A 7,102-nucleotide genomic window follows, 5' to 3' on the forward strand; every position below is an offset into this window, starting at 1 on the left:
AGTAGTAGTAGTAGTAAGTAGTAGTATAGTAGTAGTAGTAGTAGTAGTAGTAACTAGTCGTAGCAGTAGTAGTAGTAGTAGTAGTAGTAGTAGTAGTAGTAGTGGTAGTAGTAGTAGTAGTAGTAGTAGTGGTAGTAGTAGAAGTAGTAGTAGTAGTAGTAGTAGTAGTAGTGATAGTAGTTGTAGTAGCAGTAGTAGTAGTAGTAGTAGTAGTAGTAGTAGTAGCAGTAGTAGTTGTCGTCGAACTAGCAGTCGTAGCAGTCGTAGAAGTAATCCTAGTCGTAGTGGTGGTAGCAGCTGTTTTAATTTTTTTTTTTTAATAACAATAGTAATAATAATAATAATAATAATAATAATAATAATAATAATAATAATAATAATAATAATAATAATAATAATAATCACATGTACTATTCCGTTCGATCAATGTTACCTTCGCTTTATTCCTAGACATAATAGGTGCAAACGATGTTCTTGAAGCAAATGAGTATTTGTAAACTACTCGGAAAGGAAAAGTCAATAATATCAAATCTGAGGCAAGACGAGTTGGAGCTGCCGTGTGTAAAGGCTCAGGAACTGCCGCGTGTTGGCCGTCTGGCCTTTTATGGTGTCCTTACATCCCTGTGTATTCTCATACATTGATGTCAAAGAAGGAATTTTATTCCCTGTCTTCTTGCTGCACTGTTGAGCACATTTTTAAACACACACACACACACACACACACACACACGTATACACAGTTAGGCTAGTGTGACATCGAGTGTCAAAATTACATTGTACGTAAATTTCAATTGTGTGGATCAAATGACTCGAGTTTTGTTGAGTCACGGCCAGCTGAAGCAGGCGTCAGAGAAGAACTTGGGATGGATTTATCTCTTCCTCTTTCCGCTGCTGCTCTTCCTCTTCTTCCTGCTGCTGCTGTTACCGCTCCTCCTCCTCCTCCTCCTCCTCCTCCTCTTTCGTGTGTGTGTGTGTGTGTGTGTGGTTCCGCTGGCCTAGTGGCTTTTAGTTCATAAATGTATTTGAATACACTTAATAACTGCCACAAGTTGTTATTTTTACATGAACAACCTATTTGTTGTTAAGTCCGTTCCGGCTGCACCACGATGTTATTTTAAGTGGATGACGATGATAGTGGATGGATATCGTACCGGAGGCAGAAACGGTCTTGGTAACAAATTACACAGTAGTACCAAGGCCGACTCGGCTAAGAAATAAGTTTGGGCGGGTCCCGCTCAGGAGCTTCCCTGGCTATAGCGCTGCCAAATCTTAATTAATGTATACAGAATATTAATGCACAATTTCAAAGAGTACGTAGATGACTTATGAGGGAGAGAGTGATATGTATTGGGAGTGACGTACCAGAGCTGTTAAGAGGTTCAGACCCCACCCAAACTGAATTCATATTTGTGTTGGACTATAGTTTTTCCCATAAAACATGCCGGCAGTTGATTAATACAAATGAAATTTCAAAACATTAAATGTCTATATAATTCCCTTCCCCTTTGTTGTATACCTGCAACAATAAACTGCCAATCAATCAGTCTATAAATACTGAATACGATATTTTTATTTTTTCTATGGAGGAAACCAACCTGGGGCGACTAAGCATTTTGTTGTCGTTGTTGAATGGTTTTCGAAGCTTTATCCAAATGCTACACAAATAAAACAAATAATAAAATCATGCAAACAAAAACGCCGCCACGCAAAATTAAATTAACAGGTCGTATCATATACACTGCATATAAATTGTATATGAATAAATAGCATCACAGTTGCTGCCCATGGAATACGAAGATACTATTCCCCCCCCCCCCCCACACACACACACACACACACAAACACACACACACACGCAGTGATTTAATACTTTTCCTGTAGTTTAAGATGACCAACGAGATGCCACAGATGAATGAATAAAAGTTAACTGCAGCGGCCGATCCCTTCCTTGTTATCTCCGTGATCTCGATTCTCCCCCTCTTTCCACTTCACATCTATCCGGAGCCCTTCTCCCTCCCTCTCCCCCTTGGCCTGCGTCTGGCAATTGGAAACCTGATCCTTATCCCACCTATTGACTGTCGACTTAACTGCCAATTTGTCCGTAAGAGATACATAGAGAGATCTTGTTTACAATTGGCCGCAGGGCTTGAGCGGCGAGGGTGAGCCAGTGGCCTTCGACCCCACAGCATCATTCAGGCGGCGGCGCTCAGAACGATGTGAAAAAGACCGGCACATAATTACGTCAATCTCTCTCTCTCTCTCTCTCTCTCTCTCTCTCTCTCTCTCTCTCTCTCTCTCTCTCTCTCTCTCGTATGCTGATCCGCGCTGGTTCATGTGCCGTAATTGGATCAGTGATTAAGTGGTCATCTGACTGGCATTGTAATGTTACCTTTTACCTCTTCCATATTAAGTGGCTAAGTCACATTGGGATGGAAGTAATTTAATATAATAATATTATAATAAAGGGTCCACATGAGTATTCTATTAAAAGGGGTCCGCTGCACAAAAAGTTTAAGAAACACTGGTTTAGGAAGAACAGTGACCGTCTACCATGCAGAAATAGAACGTCAGAGAGACTGGAGATAAAGGCAACAGAGAAGGATAGAAACCATAGGAGGGTAGTTTGAAAGCAAATATTTGTGCCAGACCCTATGACAGGCTTTTCTCTTTGTACCTCATGTCCAGCGCAATAGCAGAGGTTTCAATTCGGCTACCTTTGACCAAGAGTTCATTAGAAGAGGTCCATACATTCAGATGAAATCTTTAATCAGTAGAAGGGTCCGCTGCACAAAAGTTTAAAACACTGGTTTAGGAAGAACAGTGACCACCTTTGTAGGCAGGTGAAAGGAGACTGGAGATAAAATCCTTTGAAGGATACAAAACCATAGGAGGAGTGGTTGGAAATAAATATATCATGCCAGACCTCTAGTGACGAACTTTAATGTCAACGACAGAGGTTCACCAGAAACAGCTAAGAGAAGGATGATGAAGTTAGTTAGGAAAGACATGGTCACCAATGAACGCCGGTGCTTTGACGGATTACCATACTGGCGATCAGATAGAGATGTTAGGGGGAATGAAGGTGCTTTTGAATCTTCGGTTAAGAATTGATTCAGCTTTAGATGACAAGAAAGAAAGTAGCAGCTTATAGGACGGTTGCATTTGAGGGATTGGAAATCCACATCTTCCAGGGCACATTTGGACTATTTGAAGGTAATACTTCCAGCAGGAAGGAAAGGTAGGTGTTGACAGGCAGAGAGCGAAAGAGAGTTTTGACCAGGCAGGGTGCCTGTCAGCACGGAGAGCACATTGTTTTAAGGACAATAGAGGAGCTCCATCAGGTCCATAAGCCTTCTGAGGATTGAAGGACCAGAGTGGCATAGAAAACATCATTCTAAAATCCTAAAATCTATGCGCATAAAGGAGTCAGAGGGGGATGAGTCAGAGGAGATGTAGTAGCATAAGTAGTAGTAGTATAAGTAGTAGTAGTAGTAAGTAAAAGTAGTGTGTATTAATAAGTAATCAAAGTAGTAAAGCAGTAGTAGTAGTAGTAGTAGTAGTTATTTGCTGTAGTAAGTAGTAGTAGTAGTAGTAGTAGTACTAGTAATAGTAGTAGTAGTTGTCGTTGTATCAGAATTAGCTAAAAGTACAATGTTATTACATCTCACTGAATATTATCAACAGAACCAACCTACAAAACATAAGAACTGAACTGGAAGAATCAGTGAGTTATCTGGAGATATAGGCTAACAGCAGCAACAGTATTATCCGTTTTACTTTTTACTGCCTTTACCTTCAGTGGAAGTCTACGAGGGCTCAATGAAAACCTGTAGATAAGCGTGAGGAGGATAAGTACAGTACAACATCACCTTCAATGCCAATTTCACCTGAAGATGTATCCCTTAGATGAGCAGGTCAAGAATAGTGTGATGTATCCCTGTGTGTGTGTGAGCAGGGTAGAAAGAATGTTTATTGTGTGTGGAGAGAGAGAGAGAGAGAGAGAGAGAGAGATTTGTGTGTACGAGAGAGAGAGAGAGAGAGAGAGAGAGACATGGAGACTCGGGCTGACAGCAATTTGATTGGACATAAAAGGCCTTATTTATATGTTCAGTAAAATCTTCTCATGTATGTCTATGTGAATTGCATATTACTCTAATAGTTATATAAGTAGTAGGTAGCATAGTAGTAGGGCAATAGGAGGGTCGGTTTTCAGAGAGATTCTATGCTTTCAGATAAGTTCTTTAACCGCTAAACCCTAGAAAATGCCTTCTTGTAGTACAAGTGCCAAATAAGAGAGGAGAGAGTAGAGAAATGCTCAGAGAGTGTAGAGGAGAGAAATAAGAGAGAGAAGAGGGCAGATTGTGCCAGGTGCAACGTGTGTGCCGTATTTACTATTCATTTAATATTTTTTACGTGTTGCCCAGTGTCCGCGGTAGGTTTTATGAGGGAGGACCCTCTGACGGCCCTCTTTGTTGATAGTGGTATGGAAAGAATTTATTTGACAGTGGCTGCTGTGATATGATGCTTCTCCCAAGTGCTACCTCTTGGACACGAAGTCACTTATCAGTTAGGGTTAATTGAGAAGATCTGGACTAGTATGTAGGTAATCTTCCGCCATACTCAGCGATGATGACTTTGCGGTAGTACGTCTTTATTATTGTGTGTGTGTGTGTGTGTAATAAAAATAATACACCAATAATAATAATAATAATAATAATAATAATAATAATAATAATAATAATAATAATAATGTGCTGTAAAACAATAATAATAAAAAATATTTTATTAAAGTTCTGGCACGCCGTTAGTTCTGATGATAAAATAAATCTTGGTGCTACCTATTAAAAGGAGGGCTGAGTAGAAATATTTGTTTATCTTGAATTCATGTTTGGATAGTTTGTATATGGATATCGGTGAATACAAGATCACTGTCGTTGCCCTTCAGGGTTGTCCTAGGATATGTTTTAATTTGCTTGCTTTTTATGCGCTTCCCATCGAAGGCACTGTTTGACTATGGCAGTTAGTGTAGCGAGCTGCAGTAAAGCGGTGTACACTGGATCTCGATGAGATTGCTAGTGATGTGGGGTGCAAAACGGAGGGTGGTTGGGTGCTGTTTATTAGGTGATATGGTAGTAGTAGAGCCGACCTAATAGGTCCTCAGGTCGCTCGTCTAACTTTGAAAGGGCGTCATGGTGCCAGCCGTCAGAGCCTTAGGCGGGTCTAAGGCAATAGGGCATCGTCGTATTTGTTATAGAAAGGGACAGGAGCAATGACCTACCATGCTCCATGCCCGTCTGGAGCTCTCCAAGCCATTGTGTCAGGTGAGGGTTAGGGGGAGGATGTACCACGCCAAGGGTGCTTTACACACATAGTTTCAGTAGTACAAAAGAAGTAGTATATAATACGCTCTACCGTGCAGCCAGTACCACCAGCTCCTGAATCTTTGCAGCAATGGGCGACTTGTTTGAGGGGCTGCCCTAATGGTGTTAGTGTTATGTGATGTGCTGCTTCTAGATGAAGTGCCTGGGTATGGCACGTAGAATATGAGAGAGTGAGTAGATGAGTGTCACAAGGATGGTGAGGAGGAGATCCTCATCCTCACCTTATAAGTTCTTAGAGACCCTCTCTGGGATGCAGACCTGAGGTGTGTGAGAGGAGTGTGTGGTCAGTGCGCTGCCATGCAACATCAAATCTCCCTCCCTTTCTACATAAAAATCCCTAAAAAGAACGTAAAAGTCGGTGAGTCTGCAGGCAGGTTTGGCCCAGACAATGATGAAGCTCCCTAAAGTCCAACCCCACCTTGCCTTACCTCAATATCCATGAGACAGAGATTTTACAGACCCAGAGAGAGATAGAGCCCTGATCAGAGCCTCATCCACGACTCATCCACGACCAATTGGTATATTCCACCTTGCCCTATGTCTTTGCCATGACTCTAAGATCTATCGTAGAAATTTAACCTATTGCTACATGTCCTACGTCTATCGACTCTAACGAGCCAGCTTTCAGGCTTTGCATTCCTCGTAATTACGCGCTATTGCCCTCTTATCACTCACTACCAGAGGGTCACTCTCCTCACACCTCTTTCAGCTCTGCTCTCTCTCTTATTCTTACTTTTCTCTCTTATTTACTTATAATATCTTTTGCTTGGCTGTTACCAAGAGACGCTTGAGAGTGTGACCCACGTGGAGTCTTCCATGGTGGCGTGGAGATTAGAGGGGTGAATGGTGCAGCACCATCGCATAAACCACGTGTACATGCTGCCAAAATGTGAATGAAGGTTTACAAAATTAATTGTCTTTCCCTCAAATATCAAGCCCTTTCATTAACACCATGACAGTCATATATTATATATATATATATATATATATATATATATATATATATATATATATATATATATATATATATATATATAATATATATATATATATATAATATATATATTATATATATATATATATATATATATATATATATATATATATATATATATATATATATATATATATATAATATATATATATATATAATATATATATATATATATATATATATATTATATATATATATATATTATATATATATTCTATAAATAGCTTATAACGTACAGACTAACAGGTGAGACAGTTATGCATAGGTCTGTGCTAGATATGTAAACAATAGGGGTTTCCCAGGCCAAAGCCACAGGGCTCTCCAGTTAGAGTCGATCGACTATACTGGCTCTTTTACATCCAAAACTCTATCAACATCCCTTTCTGTTAAAGCTTCTTATCCATCTGACGTTTAAAGTTCCATCAAGTTCTCCTGCAAAGTCTTCCACTCTTCTCTTGAGAAAAGATTTAGATCACATGTATTTCTTTATCTGTCTGTATCCCGTCTCTATCGCTCCTGGACATCCTCTGGACCCACTGAAGAGGCGATGCTTTGGGATTTTGTCAGCTCAGGTGAGACAGACGCTGAGGATGTACCTTTCCATTTCCTGTGGAATGATTACTGCTTCCAGGAGTGAGACCCTCTCTGTGTGCCCAAGCGCATCACAGGGGTGATTCTTGTCCCGAATGGAGCACATTCTAATGTGTACTACTTCTCTATTCTCATG

The sequence above is a fragment of the Eriocheir sinensis genome, chromosome 28 (genome assembly GCF_024679095.1).
Source record: "Eriocheir sinensis breed Jianghai 21 chromosome 28, ASM2467909v1, whole genome shotgun sequence".
Taxonomy (NCBI): Eukaryota; Metazoa; Arthropoda; class Malacostraca; order Decapoda; family Varunidae; genus Eriocheir; species Eriocheir sinensis.